The sequence below is a fragment of the Triticum dicoccoides genome, chromosome 1B, assembly GCF_002162155.2.
Source record: "Triticum dicoccoides isolate Atlit2015 ecotype Zavitan chromosome 1B, WEW_v2.0, whole genome shotgun sequence".
Taxonomy (NCBI): domain Eukaryota; kingdom Viridiplantae; phylum Streptophyta; class Magnoliopsida; order Poales; family Poaceae; genus Triticum; species Triticum dicoccoides.
The window spans coordinates 643,184,081-643,204,086 of record NC_041381.1 but is presented as its reverse complement, the minus strand read 5'-3'; positions in this window follow the sequence as shown (position 1 = coordinate 643,204,086).

The following is a 20,006-nucleotide window of genomic DNA, read 5'->3' as shown; positions in this document are numbered from 1 at the left end:
TTTGATGAGCTCACTCTTAGTGACCCTTGAGACATTTTCAAGGTGCCCAAAGTCCTCAAGGAGTTTAGCATGCGCAACTTCAAGCTTCTCATTTTTAGTTTCAAACACATTGGCCACCTGAAGAGCTATATCATGAGATTCCTTTACTCTAGATAATTCTAGAGCAAAAGTCTCCCCAAGAGATTTCTTGGTGGTTTGTGCAAGATCAAGAGCTTGGGAGAGGTCCACAATCTCATTAGCGTAATCACGCTCATGACCTTCCATTTTGTCAATGATAACCTCATGCTCCTCAAGACGATATTCCAACTCATCAATATATTTCTTGCCCTCAATAGCAATAGACATGATTTACATGAAGTTGGAACGAGCAATTTTATTCTTAAGAAGAGCTTTAAAAATCATTTCCCCCCTTAATTTTTAAGGAGGCAACAATATCATTCTCTTCATCATAATCTACATCATCATCATTCTTGCCATCATCAATATCATCACAAGATATATTGGGATTCAAAGTGGGGGATACCTTTGAAGCCTTGGCCATAAGGCAAAATGCAATAGATGATGATGTAGGATTCCTTGAAGCACCATTCAAGACCACATCTTGGTCCATGGGGTGTTGGGTTTCCTCTACATTGTTAGCACAACAATTTGAGGAGATAGATGCATTTTTATCATGGCAACAAGACATAGCAAGCATATCATCATGAGGTTTAGTCAAGCAATTTCTACATGATATGCAAGGACTATCAACACATGCACATTAAACATTTGGAGTGCTTGAAGTGCTAAAGTCCAAAGATGAAGCATTGCAATAAGAAAGTGATGAAGGATTATCAACAATAAGCCCAATATCATCATTGCAATGAATACCACTACTCACCATATCATTACCTTGTGGAAAACTACATGTAGGTGAAGTTTAAGAAGTTGAGAAATCAACATGGCCGGAGGTGGAAGGAGAACAATCATCCCCACAAAACTTGGACACTCCATATTTATCTTGAAGCTTTGTCCACAACTCATGAGCGTCCCGGGACGACATGAGTTGAAATATAACTACATTGCTCAAAGCATCAAAAAGCACATTAGAAGCTTGAGCATTGAGATAAGAGTTTTTCTCATCCTCTAAAGATAACCTTTTGGGATCCTTTTGGAGGAGAAAAACCCATATCTACAATTCACTCTAAATTTGGGTCCCCTAAAGAGATTAAGCATGCGAATTACCCAAACATCAAAATTTGTGCCATCGAAACTAAGAGTGTCAGAGAATCCTAAACCCCTAGTCGACATCCTTACTCTCTTGGTGGTTAAGCCCTATAAAGAGAAACCTGGCTCTGATACCAACTAAAAGATCGAGGATGTCGCCTAGAGGGGGGGGGTGAATACGCACTTTAAAATAATTACGATTTAGGCTTGAACAAATGCGGAATAAACCTAGATGTTAATTTGTCAGGCACAAAACCTACAAAAATGAGGCTCACCTATGTGCACCAAAAACTTATGCTAAGCAAGATAAACAACTAAGTGATAGCAAGATATATGACAAGAAACAATATGGATCTCACAAAGTAAAGTGCATAAGTAAAGGGCTCGGGTAAGAGACAACCAATGCACACGGAGATGACGATGTAGCCCGAAGTTCACACCCTTGCGGATGCTAATCTCCGTTTGGAGCAGTGTGGAGGCACAATGCTCCCCAAGAAGCCACTAGGGCCACCGTAATCTCCTCACGCCCTTGCAGAATGCAAGATGCTGTGATTCCACTAAGGGACCCTTGAGGGCGATCACTGAACCCATACAAATCGAAACCCTTGGGGGCGGTCACCGAACCCGTACACTTTGGAAACCCTTGGGGGCGGTCACCAGTACGCATCAAATTGCTCGGGGCAATCTACACTGTTGGGGAACATAACATGCAATTTAAAAAAAATCTGACGATCACGCAAGATCTATCTAGGAGATGCATAGTAACGAGAAGGGGAGAGTGTGTCCACGTACCCTTGTAGACCGAAAGCGGAAGCATTTAGTTAACGCGGTTGATGTAGTTAAACGTCTTCACGATCCAACTGATCCAAGTACCAAACGTATGACACCTCCGTGTTTAGCACACGTTCAGCTTGATGATGTCCCTCGAACTCTTGTTGGAGTAGAGGGTCAAGGGAGAGTTCTATCAGCACGATGGCGTGGCGACGGTGTTGATGATGTGATCAGCGTAGGGTTTCACCTAAGCATTGCGATGCTACGAACGGAGGAGTAAACTATGGAGGGGGGCACCGTACACGGCAAAGAGAACAATTGATGTGTGTTTGGGGTGACCCCCTCCCCTGTATATAAAGGAGAAGGGGAGGAGGCGGCCGGCCTAGGGGCGTGCCAAGTGTGGGGATTCCTACTAGGACTCCCTAGTCCTAGTAGGATTCCCCTCTCCTTTCCAGAGAAGGGGAGAAGGGGAAAGGTGGAGACGGAGAAGGAAAGAGGGGGGCCGCGCGCCCACCCGTTGTCCAATTCGGACTAGGCTTGGGGGAGGGGGGCGTGCGCCACCTCCTGGCCGCTGCCTCCTCTTCTCCACTAAGGCCCATGTAGGCCCATTACCCCCCGAGGGGTTCAGGTAACCTCCCGGTACTCCAAAAAATGTCTGAACCTTTCCAAAATCATTCCGGTGTCCAAACATAACCTTCCAATATATCAATCTTTACATCTAGACCATTTAGAGACACGTCGTCATGTCTGTGATCCCATCCGAGACTCTGAACAAGCTTCGGTCATCAAAAACACATAACTCATAATACAAATCATAATCGAACGTTAAGCGTGCGGACCCTACGAGTTCGAGAACTATGTAAACATGATCGAGACACATCTCTGATCAATAACCAATAGCGGAACCTAGATGCTCATATTGGCACCTACATATTCTACGAAGATCTTTATCGGTCAAACCGCACAACAACATACGTTGTTCCCTTCGTCATCGGTATGTTACTTGCCCAAGATTCGATCGTCGGTATCATCATACCTAGTTCAATCTTGTTACCAGCAAGTCTCTTTACTCGCACCATAATGCTTCATCCCGCAACTAACTCATTAGTCACATTGCTTGCAAGGCTTATAGTGATGAGCATTACCGAGAGGGCCCAGAGATACCTCTCCGATACACGGAATGACAAATCCTAATCTCGATCTATGCCAACCCAACAAGTATAGGGGATCAACTGTAGCCTCTTTCGATAAGTAAGAGAGTCGAACCCAACGAGGAGCTAAAGGTAGAACAAATATTCCCTCAAGTTCTATCGACCACCGATACAACTCTACGCACGCTTGACGTTCGCTTTACCTAAAACAAGTATGAAACTATAAGTACTTTGTAGGTGTTGTTGGATAGGTTTGCAAGATAATAAAGAGCATGTAAATATAAAGTAGGGGTTGTTTAGATGAATACAAAACTAAATTAGTTTTTAGTAGAGAGCTTGTTGTCACGAGAAAGTTATTTCTCCCTAGGCAATCGATAACTAGACCGGTAATCACTATTGCAATTTTATTTGAGGGAGAGGCATAAGCTAACATACTTTCTCTTCTTGGATCATACGCACTTATGATTGGAACTCTAGCAAGCATCCTCAACTAAGAAAGATCATTAAGGTAAAACCCAACCATAACATTAAAGCATCAAGTCCCCTTTATCCCATACGCAAACAACCTACTTACTCGGGTCTGTGCTTCTGTCACTCATGCCACCCACCATAAGCAAATCATGAATATATTGCAAACCCTACAGCGGGGTCCCTCACGCTTGCGCGACACAGAGAGCACCATAGGATAGCACCAATAATAAAACATGCAACTCAAACCAATCACGATCGTCAATTAAACCATAGGACAAAACGGATCTACTCAAACATCATAAGATAGCCATACATCATTGGGAAATAATATATAGCGTTGAGCACCATATTTAAGTAGAGATTATAATGGGTAAGAGAGAGGTTACACCGCTGCATAGAGGGGGGAAGAGTTGGTGATGAAGGCGGTGAAGTTGTTGGTGTAGATCGCGGTGATGATGATGGCCCCCGGCGGCGTTTCGGCACCACCGGAAGCAAGGGGAGAGAGCCCCCTTCTTCTTCTTCTTCCTTGACCTTCTCCCTAGATGGGAGAAGGGTTTCCCCTCTGGTCCATGGTCTCCATGGCGTGGGAGGGGTGAGAGCCCCTCCGAGATTGGATCTGTCTCTCTGTCCCTCTCTGTTTCTGCGTTCCTGATTGTGCCCTTTCACCATTTTTATATTCCCGGAGATCCGTAACTCTGATTGAGTTGTGCTTTGGACACGATTTCTATCCAGATATTAGCTGTGTTGCGGCGAAAGAAGCGCACCAACATCCTTACAGGGTGGCCACGAGGGTCAGGGGCGTGCCTGCCCCCCTGGGGCGCGCCCCCTGCCTCGTGGGCCCCTCGAGCATCGTCTCATGTTTATTCCACTTCCCAAAATTCACATATATTCCAAAAAAATCTCCGTCCGTTTTTATTCCGTTTGGACTCTGTTTGATATGGGTTTTGTGCAAAACAAAAAACATGCAACAAACAGGAACTGGCACTGGGTACTGAATCAATATGTTAGTCCCAAAAATAGTATAAAAAGTTGCCAAAAGTATATGAAAGTTGAATAATATTGGCATGGAACAATAAAAAATTATAGATACGACGGAGACGTATCAGCATCCCCAAGCTTAATTCCTGCTCGTCCTCGAGTAGGTTAATGATAAAAAAAGATAATTTTTGATGTGGAATGCTACCTAGCATAATCTTGATCATATGTCTAATCATGGCATGAATATTAAGACACGAGTGATTCAAAGCAATAGTGTATTATTTGACATAAGAACAATAATACTTTGAGTGTACTAATAAGGCAATCATGTCTTTTCAAAACAACATGGCCAAAGAAAGTTATCCCTACAAAATCATATAGTCTAGCTATGCTCCATCTTCATCACACAAAATATTCAAATCATGCACAACCCCGATGACAAGCCAAGCAATTGTTTCATACTTTTGACGTTCTCAAACCTTTTCAACTTTCATGCAATACATGAGAGTGATCCATGGATATAGCACTATAGGTGGAATAGAGTATGATGGTGGAGGTTGTGTGGAGAAGACAAAAAGGGAGAAAGTCTCACACCGACGCGACTAATAAATGGGCTATGGAGATGCCCATCAATTGATGTCAATGCGAGGAGTAGGGATTGTCATGCAACGGATGCACTAAGAGCTATAAGTGTATGAAAGCTCAAACTAAAACTAAGTGGGTGTGCATCCAACTTGCTTGCTCATGAAGACCTAGGGCATTTGAGGAAGCCCATCGTCGGAATATACAAGCCAAGTTCTATAATGAAAATTCCCACTAGTATATGAAAGTGACAATATAGGAGACTCTCTATATGAAGAACATGGTGCTACTCTGAAGCACAAGTGTGGTAAAAGGATAGTAACATTGCCCCTTTTCTTTTTTTTGGGTGGGCTTCTTTGGCCCCCCCTTTTTTTATTTAGGCTTCTTTGGCCTCTTATTTTATTTTTTTTATTTTTTTATGGGGCAATGCTCTATAATGATGATCATCACACTTTATTTACTTACAACTCAATATTACAACTCGATACTAGGACAAAGATATGACTCCATATGAATGCCTCCAGCGGTGTACCGGGATGTGCAAATTATCTAGCGTAGCAATGACATCAAAAAACGGACAAGCCATGGAAACATCATGCTAGCTATCTTACGATCATGCAAGGCAATATGACAATGAATGCTCAAGTCATGCATATGATGATGATGGAAGTTGCATGGCAATATATCTCGGAATGGCTATGGAAATGCCATGATAGCTAGGTATGGTGGCTGTTTTGAGGAAGATATAAGGAGGCTTATGTGTGGCAGAGCGTATCATATCAAGGGGTTTGGATGCACCGGCGAAGTTTGCACCAACTCTCGAGGTGAGAAAGGGCAATGCACAGTACCGAAGAGGCTAGCAATGATGGAAGGGTGAGAGTGCGTATAATCCATGGACTCAACATTAGTCATAAAGAACTCACATACTTATTGCACATATCTACTAGTCATCGAAACAAAGTACTACGCGCATGCTCCTAGGGGGATAGATTGGTAGGAAAAGACCATCGCTCGTCCCCGACCACCACTCATAAGGAAGACAATCAATAAATACCTCATGCTCCAACTTCGTTACACGATGGTTCACCATACGTGCATGCTACAGGAATCACAAACTTCAAAACAAGTATTTCTACAATCCACAACTACCCACTAGCATGACTCTAATATCACCACCTTTATATTGCAAAACTATTGCAAGGAATCAAACATATCATATTCAACGATCTACAAGTTTATGTAGGATTTTATGACTAACCATGTGAATGACCAATTCCTGTCATCTCTCTAAATAGATATAAGTGAAGCAAGAGAGTTTAATTCTTTCTACAAAAGATATGCCCACGGTCTAACAAATATAAGTGAAGCAAAAGAGCATTCTACAAATGACGGTTTTCTATGTGAAGAGAAACAGGCAATCCAAACTTCAAATGATATAAGTGAAGCACATGAAGCATTCTATAAAGCCATACTCAAAAGATTTAAGTGAAGTGCAATGAGCATTCTATAAATCAACCAAGGACTATCTCATACCAGAATGGTGCATAAAATAAAAGTGAAAAGTAGATGCAAAAGACGCTCCAAGATTTGCACATATCACATGAATGAAACGAATCCGAAAACATACCGATACTTGTTGAAGAAAGAGGGGATGCCTTCCGGGGAATCCCCAAGCTTAGACGCTTGAGTATCCTTGAATATTTACTTGGGGTGCCTTGGGAATCCCCAAGCTTGAGCTCTTTCCTCTCCTCCTTTTCCTCATACTGAGACCTTCTCGATCAAACACTTCATCCACACAAAACTTCAACAGAAAACTCGGTAAGATCCGTTAGTATAATAAAGAAAATCATTACTCTAAGTACTGTTGCAAACCAATTCATATTTTATTTGTGCATTGTGTCTACTGTAATATAACTTTTCCATGGCTTAATCCACTGATAGAAATTGATAGTTTCATCAAAACAACCAAACTATGCATCAAAAACAGAATATGTCAAAAACAGAACAGTCTGTAGCAATCTGAACATTCACCATACTTCTGGTACCCCAAAACTTCTACCAAAAATAGAAACAATAAAAAATTTGTACAGAAATACAGTGCAAAAAGAATCAGAACCGTTTGATATTCCAGTAAAAAATGTAAAATCGCTCACTACAGCCAAAGTTTCTGTCCTGCACCGCACAAACCAACAAGCATTGTAAACATCCTAAAGGCAAACCTTGGCACATTATTTTTATAATACAATGGAATTGTACAAGGGGATAATTATTTTTGATGAAAAGTTTCTGTAATCAAGATTCACAAAGTTTCCGTGAGCATGAACAAAGTTCAAGGCTAGCTCCCACTTTAACAATGCTCGTCTTTCTCACTTTCGCTTTCCTTTTTGAAAAGTTTTGGGTTCCCCTATTTATTTTTTTGTTTTTAAACTATATAAAAGCACTCAGAAGAAATAAATGACTCTCTAAAACTTCCGGGTTGTCTCCCTGGCAGCGCTTTCTTTAAAGCCATTAAGCTAGGCATAAAGTGCTCAAGTAATGGATCCGCCCGGATCCCAAGGTATATCAAAGCCAATTTTAATTAACAATGATTTGTAATTTATTAGTGAGCACAAAGTAACATATATCAAGCAACAACAAATTCTAACTCTCTTCCTATGCATCGGCATGTCATAAAAGAACAATTCATGCACACCAAGTAAAGGCCAATGCATAGTATAAGCAGTTTCTTGCAATTTTATCATATTAGAAACGTAGAGAAGTGGAGATATAGTTCCTCTCTCATAATAATTGCAAGTAGGAGCAGCAAGCACATGCATATTATATCTATCAAAATCATCATGTGTAGTAGTAAAACGCAACCTATCAATATAATCCTTAATAAGGGCAAACTTCTCCGATATAGTGTAGTAGGGAGAATTCAAAAAGATAATAGGACTATCATGCGTGGGTGCAATAGCAACAATTTCATGTTTAACATAAGGAACTATAGCAAGTTCATCTCCATAAGCATAATTCATATTGGCATCTTGGCCACAAGCATAGCAAGCATCATGAAAAAGGGATATTTCAAGAGAATCAACGGGATCATAACAATCATCATAGCAATCATCCTTCGGTAAGCATGAAGGGGAATTAAACAATGTATGAGTTGAAGAGTTACTCTCATTAGAAGGTGGGCACGGGTAGCTAATCCGCTCTTCCTCCTTTTGTTCTTCGCTCTCCTCATCATCTTTTTCATCCAATGAGCTCACAGTTTCATCAATTTCTTCTTCCATAGACTCCTGCAAAATATTAGTCTCTTCTTGGACAGCGGAGACTTTCTCAATAAACGTATCAATATCGGAGTTATATTCATAATTCTCATAGCAATATTTCAATATAGCAAACTTTTCAAGCCTATAAACATCATCATCAAAAGCTTCATACTTTTCAAACAAAGATTCAATTTCATAAGCACCCTTACAAGCAACAAATTCCTCAATTTGTTCAACATCATAGTAATCATATATACCATTAGCATAAGAAGCTAAGGTTTCATTCACATTAAATTTGCATGAAAAGGGAAGGTGTGGAGCTTCATCCTAGAGCAACAAGTAATATCATATCTCAAGCATAGTTGCCTAGCATACCAACGCAACATATAAATTTGATCCCATAATAGTTTCCCTTTTTGTGTCAAGCGATAATCCCTAAAGTATTCATGTTGATCCAACGTGTCTCCCATAACATAATTGAATGGGGTTTTCTCAGGATTATCAAAGTAGTACATAATTTCTTTCACATAACGAGCATCGAGGGTTTTAGGAGGTTCCCCATCTCCATGAGTAGCAAGTACACCTAATTTTTTTGGTATTTTGTGTTCCATATCCATAAATAAAGATAGAGAACAACTAAGAACAACAAATAAAAATTACTTAGTGATAAAGCAAACAAGCACACACGAGAATATTCACCCCACGCTATGACTCCCTGGCAATGGTGCCAGAAAAAGGTCTTGATAACCCACAAGTATAGGGGATCAATTGTGGCCTCTTTCGATAAGTAAGAGTGTCGAACCCAATGAGGAGCTAAAGGTAGAACAAATATTCCCTCAAGTTCTATCGACCACCGATACAACTCTACGCACGCTTGACGTTCGCTTTACCTAAAACAAGTATGAAACTAGAAGTACTTTGTAGGTGTTGTTGGATAGGTTTGCAAGATAATAAAGAGCACGTAAATATAAAGTAGGGGTTGTTTAGATGAAGACACAACTAAATTAGTTTTAGTAGAGAGCTTGTTGTCACGAGAAAGTTATTTGTCCCTAGGCAATCGATAACTAGACTGGTAATCACTATTGCAATTTTATTTGAGGGAGAGGCATAAGCTAACATACTTTATCTTCTTGGATCATATGCACTTATGATTGGAACTCTAGCAAGCATCCGCAACTACTAAAGATCATTAAGGTAAAACCCAACCATAGCATTAAAGCATCAAGTCCCCTTTATCCCATATGCAAACAACCTACTTACTCGGGTCTGTGCTTCTGTCACTCACGCCACCCACCATAAGAAAATCATGAACATATTTCAAACCCTACAACGGGGGTCCCTCATGCTTGCACGACACGGAGAGTGCCATAGGACAACACCAATAATAAAACATGCAACTCAAACCAATCATGATCATCTATTAACCCATAGGAAAAAACGGATCTACTCAAACATCATAAGATAGCCATACATCATTGGGAAATAATATATAGCGTTGAGCACCATGTTTAAGTAGAGATTACAACAGGTAAGAGAGAGGTTACACCGCTGCATAGAGGGGGGAAGAGTTGGTGATGAGGGCGGTGAAGTTGTTGGTGTAGATCGCGGTGATGATGATGGCCCCCGGCGGCGTTCCAGCGCCACTGGAAGCAAGGGGGAGAGAGCCCCCCTTCTTCTTCTTCTTCCTTGACCTTCTCCCTAGATGGGAGAAGGGTTTCCCCTCTGGTCCATGGTCTCCATGGCGTGGGAGGGGCGAGAGCCTCTCCGAGATTGGATATGTCTCTCTCTCCCTCTCTGTTTCTGCGTTCCTAATTCTGCCCTTTCACCATTTTTTATATTCCCGAAGATCCGTAACTCCAATTGAGTTGTGCTTTGGACACGATTTCTATCCGGATATTAGCTTTCTTGCGGTGAAAGATGGGCACCAACCGCCTTATGGGGTGGCCACGAGGGTCAGGGGCGCGCCGCCTGCCTCGTGGGCCCCTCGAGCATCGTTTCGCGTTGATTCCACTTCCCAAAATTCACATATATTCCAAAAAATCTCCATCCATTTTTATTCCCTTTGGACTCCGTTTGATATGGGTTTTCCGCGAAACAAAAAAAATACAACAAATAGGAACTGGCACTGGGCACTGGATCAATATGTTAGTCCCAAAAATAGTGTAAAAAGTTGTCAAAAGTATATGAAAGTTGAATAATATTGGCATGGAACAATCAAAAATTATAGATACGATGGAGACATATCATACCGCTGCAGCCTTTTTAAGGACACCAAAACTGACACAACTTTGGGAAACGGACCCCTAATTCTACGAAACCAAGTTTGTTGGAAAGCTAGCGACAAGGGCTAACAAAGTCTTGATAGAAATAACAATAAGAAAGAAATTAGAAAAGGCCCATAAGAAAATGGTGAGAACCCTTCCTCGAATAAGACCGGTAAAACCTCCAACACCGAAAACGCAATAGAAGAAGCATGTGAACTCCGTTTCGATGAACTCGAGCTTGTCAAGAAGATGACCATAAGCTCCAAATCTCACAAGGAGAAAACCAAACAAGAACCAAGAAAGATGATGCATGCATGCAATGGTTTGAGCTCTCTACGAACGATACGATCAAGCTACTCACTTGTGAACCCCCTTGATAGTACGGCAATCGATCATATAACCCGGTATCCAAACTACCACCATGATATCGGTAAAATAGAGAACCTATAAAGGCCATACCTTTTCCTTGCACAAAGTCCACTTGAGCTAGATGTAGACGATCTTTACTTCCTCAAGTTGGACCACCTTTCTTGATTGCGTTGGCTCGGTGAAGACGAGTAGATTGCTCCCCCATACTCCACTATGGGTGAGCCACTCTTCGACACATATTCACAAGTCCATTGTCACCACAATGGACGACAATATTCAAGCACTTGATCTCTTCATGATGCATCACTTGAATGTGCACACTTGAACCTAACCCCAAAAAGAACTCTCACGAGGACCATGGGTTAGTACACAAAGTGCAATTGACAATGCTTAACATACCATGGGATCACTTGATCCCTCTCGGTACATCTTCTACGCTTTGTGTGTTGATCAACTTGATTCACTCTTTGACTTAGTCTCGATCAGCCTCTCACATGACCAATCTTTAAGTAATTCCTTGAATAGCACCTTGGTCATCACAAACTCTCCTTGAAACCAACAAATGGACTCCAAGAAAAGCCTATGGACAAATCCTTCAAATATAACTCAAGGCAACCATTAGTCCATAGATATTGTCATTAATTACCAAAACCAAACATGGGGGCATCGCATGCTCTTTCAGAAGTCAAAAAAACCTTCATGGTATGTTGGGTCTGCCGTGAAGTAGTATGTGTACAGAAGCCGTGCACCAGAAGTCCTATCCGGGAATAACTCGCTGTCCCTTCATGGAGTCCTTGAAGTTCAGCACGTCCTCCTCTGCCTCTCCATCTTCTCTTGGATGCTCATCATCACCATTTCGATATCTCTGTTGTCCGAATCCGACGAGGTGATGAACTCATCGAATATTAATTCTTCAAGGTCCAGGGCCGACCCTATGTTTCGGAAGGCCCTAGGGCGAACTCGACAACATGGGCCCTAAGTCCTAAGATCATATATATGTATGTGTGTGTGTGATATATAAACAAATATATATAACTTAATTGAATATTAGGAGTAAACTTTCAACCATACATCTTTAGTTTGAGATTTGACTATAATAATACAAAGGATTAGAAATTTATGCATCAAACCCCTAGTTATGTACATTGAAATTTAGGATGGATGAATACGTACTTGCCAAAGACTAAATTAAAAATGCTAAATACTTAAATGTGCAGCTGCGCTAACTAGACGTCGCGAGCGCACACAGTACACAACAAAAAGCTCATAGTACAAAAAATAATAATTACCATTCTGTGCCATCATTACACTACCAAAAAGATTCCTCATCCCATCGCTACTTACTTTACTACGTGCATTTATTTGGACTTAATAAAATTTTAAAAAGCCATAACTTTTGATTCAAGTTTCAAAATTAAGATTCGTTTTCACCGTTGGGTTTCTCGTGACGAGTTCTTCCAAAAATAGATCCCATATGGATATGTTTTGACAAACTTTCTGTTTTGAGAAACTTTTGGTGCTAAAGAGGCGACTTTAGTGCTATCGGAAAGCAACTTCTTCTTAATTAGCCTACTATGATTGCCTATCAACGATAAGTCATTATAAGCTGCCTCTTATGACTATCATATTCACCAAATTCACATATAATTTGTCCTCAAGTGCTTATTAGTGCAGCTGAAATATTTGGAGACGTCGAGCGCACCCTAGCAAGCCATTCGATTTGGCACAAATCACGCGCATGTGCTTTTCTGTCTGGTGTGGCGACCGAAGGTGTGGTGAGGCCCCTTCCAAAAAAAATAGAAAAGAGATAACCACTAGAGTTCGTGGAAGAGCCGCCCCCACCCCACCCCATTTTTATGCCGGGTACCGTTGAAGAGACGAAGGGAGAAAGGGGGATGGGATTCACTCGCGCCCCACCATGATTCGTCATTGGAGGGAGGCAGCAGGCGACCTTGACGACCACACAAATCACGGTTGGACTTCGAAAAAACTACCACACAACAAAATCAACAAAAACACACAGAAAAAGATACTTGGATCCCTTTTTTATGCACAATACATGAAAGATGACATAGTTGCACACAATTAAACATATAGTTGCCTAAAACCATGTATCCCGTTGCCCAATCGTCATGAACAGAAATTACCAAGACCATGATTTGGCCAATATCTGAAGGTTTTAGATACCTTTCAATTAAGTTTGTGTCACAGCAGTGTGTAAGAATTTCTTCTCTTCGGGTGGGATCCAATGGTATGATCGTAAACACTTGGCGAGGGTGGCCGGGTGGAGCTGGTCGTGGGGACATAACTGAAACCATGAAGTTTATTACGGGGTTAAGTTCATCTGTTAGTGTATGTTCGTTATCACTTTTTCAGGTGTCATCATTGCCCACCATCACCTATATAATTGCCTAGAACCATGTATGCAGTTGCCCAATCCTCGTGAACAGAAACATTACCAAGTCCATAATTTGGCTAATATGTAAAGGTTTTAAATACCTTTTAATTAAGATTGTGTCATAGAGATGCATCAAGAATTTCATCTCCTCGGGGTGGGATCCCTTGGTATGATCATAAATACTTGGCGAAATGATTATAGAGAGGGAGCGGTGTGAGCTGGTCATGGGGTCACAACTAAAACAATGAAGCGTTTTTAGGGGATTAAGTATATCTGTCACCCCTTCAAAAATGAACATGTGTATGTTCTTTATCCTTTCTTCAGGTGTCATAATTTCCTACAATCAATGATAAACCATGTATCCAGTTGCCCATAATCAACCATACAGTTGTTTAAAACCATGTATCCAGTTGTCCACAATTAACCATATAGTTGTCTAAAACCATGTATCCAGTTGACCATAATCAACCATACAGTTGTATAAAACCATGTATCCAGTTGCCCACAATCAACCATACAGTTGTCTAAAACCATGTATCCAGTTGCCCACAATCAACCATACAGTTGTCTAAAACCATGTATCCAATTGCCCACAATCAACCATACAATTGTCTAAAATCATGTATCCAGTTGCCCAATCCTCATGAACAGAAACATTACCAAGATCATAATTTGGTTAATACGTAAAGGTTTTAGATACCTTTCAAGTTTGTGTCATAGAGATATGTCAATAATTTATCTCCTCTGGGTGGGATCCCTTGGCATGATCGAAACTACTTGACGGATTCTGCTCCTCTTGTTGTCTGAGGAGATAAGATCCAACTTGATGTCGGAGGGAGCAATGAAAACTAAGGGGCCTTGAGAACGCCCCCTCATAGTTCGGTTTGGAGAATTTTAGACGTACGAACTTGTTCAAACAAATTAGGTGGTCTTCATTGAATGGCTAAAGCGTCTAGAGAGACCGATCCCGACATTTGAGATGATTGGATGTGCTTATGGTAGGCAACTTAGAGGTGAAACTAGTCAATTGGTAGTCATGGTAAGACTAGCCACAATGGGTAGTAACATACATTAGTAACATACACGTATCTCTAGACTATGTTACTACCTTCATAGTGGGTAGTAACGTAAGTGTGGTAACATGCAAAGCTTCATTTATTAGGTTATAGACTCATATTGCATTGGAACATGTGATGTTACAGTAACTAGCTAAGTTACTATAACTATCTCTCCCCTTATTAACTCCCTGCCACATAAGCAAATTTGCTGAGTTGGACTCGATGTTACTGCTGAAGTTACTCCCACTGTGGCTAGTCTAACTAATTTAGAAGGATCTTCCGTTGATATATAGTCATATTAGGGGTAAAAGGAGCTGCTTTCCTATAGAACTGAAGTTGCCTCTATAGGACACAAAGTTGCTCGGAAAAAAAGTTTGTTGAAACCTACTCTTATGGGATCTACTTTTGAAGAACTCGTCGAGCGAAACCCAAGGATGAAAACGGATTTGAATTTTGACATTCTAATCAGAAGTTACAAGTCTTTTAAGTTTCTAACTCCTAATAAATGCAGGTGGGATATTTATGCGCGCGTATAAGGAGAATGCGTTCGGAATAGCGAACGGGCGGCGCGGCGCTGGCTAGCCGCGTCATTACACGAGACCCCTAATCATGTGCACTCAAAAGTCTGAATTAAGGATAGGATCATGGATGAATACATACTTATGATTTTGTGAAAGACTGGATGAACTCGCTGAGTAACTATCGCGGTCTCGCCGGATCCGGATGGCCGGATCGCCGGCACGGTGAATAGAAGGCCGTCGGCCTGCCGCTGCGCGCTGCGGCGACAAAGAACTTTTTAGAACGAAGACGCTAGAGGCGTCCGGCTTTAAATTAATAAAGCCAACAACTTAGGCAGTGTTTACAAGACTAGAGACTGAACGGAACGAGCGCGGAGGCTCAGGTCACACATGCGCGAAGGCACAGGAGTTTAGCGGTAGGCCATAGGCCAAAGGCAGTCCATAGTGAGTCTATTACATGCCAAAGGCCAAGAGCATAGAGCACGCATGCTCGCTCGCGAGACAAAAGAAGCACTTCACGACGAAGGAGTGGCGGTTGGCTCCCTAGCCAAAAGGTAGACTTGGCGAAGACGGTCTTGAGCTTGCTTCATTCTCTCAGCATCCTTACACCTCGCCAACGGACTCCACTGCTGCAGAAGAATGTTGCATTTGTAAAGAATATTAGCAGGGTGTGAAGGGAAAATTCCCTCGATTGCTAGTTCGTTCCTGGTGAGCCACAAAGCCCATGCCAAGGCGCCTAGGCAGCTCCAAAGCACGCGCTTGCTGCCGCCAGTCGTCGATGCAACTATGACCGCTAGGTCTGCAGCCGAGTGCGGGTCCCACGTGGTGTTGGTGGCCTCACGGACTGCACTCCACGCAAAACGCGCTAGAGGGCAGCGGAAGAACACATGATTCGCATCCTCCATGGTGTTGCCAATTGCGCATAATCCGGAAGACGGGCCGTTGCGTTTGGCAACATTAGCCGAAGTGGGGAGTCTATTGCGGAAGAGTTGCCAAAAGAACACCTTGATCTTAAGTGGCATACGCGCATTCCACATGCCCGACGACATCGGGAAGGCCGGACCCTGGCCCTATCACAGCCTGCGGTATAGAGACTTGACCATGAACTTGCCGGACGAGGATAGAGCCCAGGTGACTGTGTCGGTGGAAGTGGACAGTGTCACCGGTTGAATGAGAGCAAGCAAATCCTCAAAGTGAGCTTGTTCAGGACCCGTTAGCTCTCGACGGAAATGGATCGCCGGGGGGCTAGAGGCAAGTGCCGTTGCTATCGTCTGCTCCGGGTTGACAGCCAGGACATACAAGTCCTGAAATTGTTCCCAAAGTGGCCTCCCTCCTACCCACAGATCGAGCCAGAAGCGGGCCGAGCGGCCGTTGCAAATGGCAAATTTGGCGCCAAGTGCAAAAGTCGGGCGAACTGCCTGAAGATCATTCCAGAAGGGAGAGCCCCGTGCCCCGCCTTCGAAGAAGTTCCCGTTCGGGAAATATTTCATGCGTAGCAGATCAGCCCACAGGCCCGTCACCCCCTGCGACAGTTTCCAAATCCACTTGCACATAAGAGCAATGTTTAGGATCCAAGTGTTTGTGATCCCTAGCCCCCCGAGGTCCTTGGGACGACATACCGCATCCCATCTGACCATGTGGTACTTGCGTTTTGATCCCGTCCCTTCCCAAAATAATCGGGACCTGGTGTGTCCATCTTGACATGAACGCCTTCTGCCAGTAGGAACAACCCCATCGCGAACTGCGGCAACGAGGATAGGCTCGCATTCGTAAGTATTAGTCTAGCTGCGGAGGACAGGAACTTCCCCCTCCACGGGTACACCCGCCCGCCGACCTTGGTCCAAAGCGGAGCCCATCCATCTATCGAGATACGTTTGGCATCCAACGGAAGGCCCAGGTAGGAAAACGGGAGTTTGCCTAGTTTGCAGTTGAGCTGGTCCGCGATACGCCTGCTCTCGGACGGATCGAGCCCCATGGGCATCACTTCACATTTGTGAAAGTTGATCTTGAGCCCCGACATGAGTTCGAAGCTGATCAACAGCGCTTTGATCGTGGCCACGCTGTGTAGGTCTGGTTGGAACAACAGAAGCGTGTCGTCCGCATATTGTAAGTGCGAAATCCCCCCTGGGATGAGGTGCCCCAACACCCCTTTGATATGGCCTGCCTCCGTTGCTTTACGTAGCAAGGCCACAAGCGCATCAACCACGAAGTTGAACAAGAGCGGTGACATGGGATCACCCTGGCGTAAGCTACGCTTATTCCTGAAGAAGTGCCCTACTTCTCCGTTCATCAAGACCGCAGTTTGGCCCCCAGAGACCAACTGCATGACTCTGTGAACCCACGTCGACGAGAAGCCTCGGCTAGTGAGGATTTGTCTAAGGAAAGCCCAGTTGACGCGGTCGTAAGCCTTTTCGAAGTCGAGTTTGAGTAAAATCGCCGGTTCGTGCATGCGTCTAAGTTTGTGAAGTGTCTCTTGCAGCACTAACGGTCCCTCCAAAATGTTTCTACCACGGATGAAAGAAGATTGGGGTCGGCCGATGGTGCGATGGGCGATCGGAGTAAGCCTAGTGGCACACCCTTTGGCGCAGATTTTGAAAGGCACATTAATGAGCGCAGTTGGCTTGTATTGGCGGATGTTATCCGCACCAGGCACTTTCGGGATTAACGAGAGCACTCCGTAGTTTAACCTAGCTATATCCACGAAACCACGCATGAAGCCATTGCACACCGCGAAGATGGGGTCGTGCAATAGTGGCCAAAAGTGTTTGAACATCGCCACCGGCCACCCGTCGGGCCCCGGGGCCATGTCTGTTTTCATGCTTTGGATTGCATCGTCTATTTCATTGGGAAGAAACGCGAGCCCCAGCTCTTCGTTCTCTGACTCTAAGACTTTTTGTACTGGAAGCCAAACGTCCTCACGCAGCCGCGCGCGTTGTGGCTCGTGAGTCCCCATCAAGCTGATGTAAAAGTCGTAGATGTGTTTGCTGATCTCCGATTGCTGGAGAAGGAGCCCCTGCTCCGTCTGCAGTCTAAGGATTAGGCATTTTCTGCGGCGACCATTCGCATACGCGTGAAAATAGCCAGTATGCGCATCGCCCTTGAGCGTCCACTTGAGGCCTCCCCTATGCCTCCAATATTCCTCCTCTGATCGAAGCAACGCTTCGACTTGCCCTTCTAAGGCATATCGGTGCACCCATTCTTGCTCCGAGAAAGGGCGTGAGTCTGCTTGGGTATCGAGGATTGCAATCTCATCGAGAAGTCGCGCCCTCAATACTTTGTCATCACGCCCCTGATTCGCACCCCATCCCTTGAGGCTTGCGCGAAGGCGTCCCCCGACCGTGGTCCAAAACTCCATTGGGCCGCGCTGCTGACCCGTGGCTTGAACACACCTCAGCCATCTTTCCCTAAAGATAGTGTCAAAGTCAGGGACCTCGAACCACGCCATTTCGAAGAAGAAACGTGGGCTGCGACGGATCCTATCTTCCCCTGAAGATAAGATAAGAGGAGCATGATCCGAGCCGATCCTTGTTTCTGCCAGGAGCGAACTTAGTGGATACACCACTTCCCATTCCGGAGACATGAAAACGCGATCTAAAACGGATCAAACCGGGGCTAGTTGCTTGTTGGTCCAAGTGTACCTTGCCCCAGTCCTTGTCACTTCCCTAAGTGACATCGACGCAATTGCGTTATTAAAACTAGCCACCCTTGACCAGTTGATATTATCATTGTTTTTGTCCGCGCCCGAACGGATGAGGTCGAAGTCGCCACCCACCAGAAGAGGGGGGTTGCGGCTACTGCCAACACCTTGGCTTCGAGTTCTCCCAGAAACTCAGCCGAGCGTGAGTGATCTGCTGGTCCGTAGACTTGCACGATCACGAGCTCGCGAAGCGAGGCTCTCACGCGTATATTGGCAGCGATGAAAAAGGTGCCGACCTCCCAGGACAACACCTCATAAATGGCACTACAGAAGCCAAGCAGCATACCACCCGAATGGCCGTTTGCCGGACTGTGGTGCCACATAAAACGCTCAAGGGGATCTATGGCTAAGATATCTTGGTGGCGAAATTCAGATTTAATGGTTTCCTGGAGCCCTACGATATCTATCCCTTCTTTTCTGATGTAATCTCTAAGTTGGGTGCGCCTCCTCGAGTGGCCGAAGCCACGGATGTTCCAAAAAAGCACCCGCATCTAGATGACGCGGTTTCGCAGGCGCACACCCCTGGAGGTGATCGCCTTGGCCACGCGCCTCACCTTGCCGCAGCGAGGCGAGGGGGGAGCGGCAACCCCTGTTGCTGTCTCCCCTTCGGGCCGGAGCATTAGCGACGTCGAGGGCTCATCCTCGACAGCCAAACGCTCCGCGTGTTGAGCAGCCGCCGCTGCGAGTGCCGCATGTGCCATCTCCTTTGCGCGCACCAGCGAGATGAGCTCGCAAACCCCGCCCTCCCCCATCGGTGCAACCCCACTCTCGGTCAACACCTCGCCTAGATAATCGTCCGAAAAAGAGTCCAGGATCGCAAAACGGGGCAGTGGATTACCTAAGGTTTCCAGATTCTTCTGTGCTTGGAGGAGTTGGGTGCGTTGGAGCGAAGGCATGTTCCCTTTGGCGCCCTTGGCCCGTGCACTGACACGCACAGGAGCCACCTGCCCATCCACGACGGCCTTGGAACGCTTGGCCTTCGGGAAAGGCGCCATCTTGGACGCCTCCAGCGCGATCGGGGCCGAGCTGGGCACCGCCAATGCCATGACCGCCTGACGAGGCGTCTCCGGCGTGCCCTGGAGCTCCGCTGCACGCCCGGCCTCCGCGTTGACCTTGCGCACGGCCACCTTCTTGAGCTGCTGCACCGCGCCGAGCTTGTTGGAGTTGCGGCCTCCTTGAGACGGAGAGCGCGAGGCGAGAGGCAGCGAGTCCACGGACACCGCGATAGGAGTGCTTGCCTCTCCCAGCGGCTCCTCCAACTGGCCCGCACCGGCCTCCGCCACCGACCG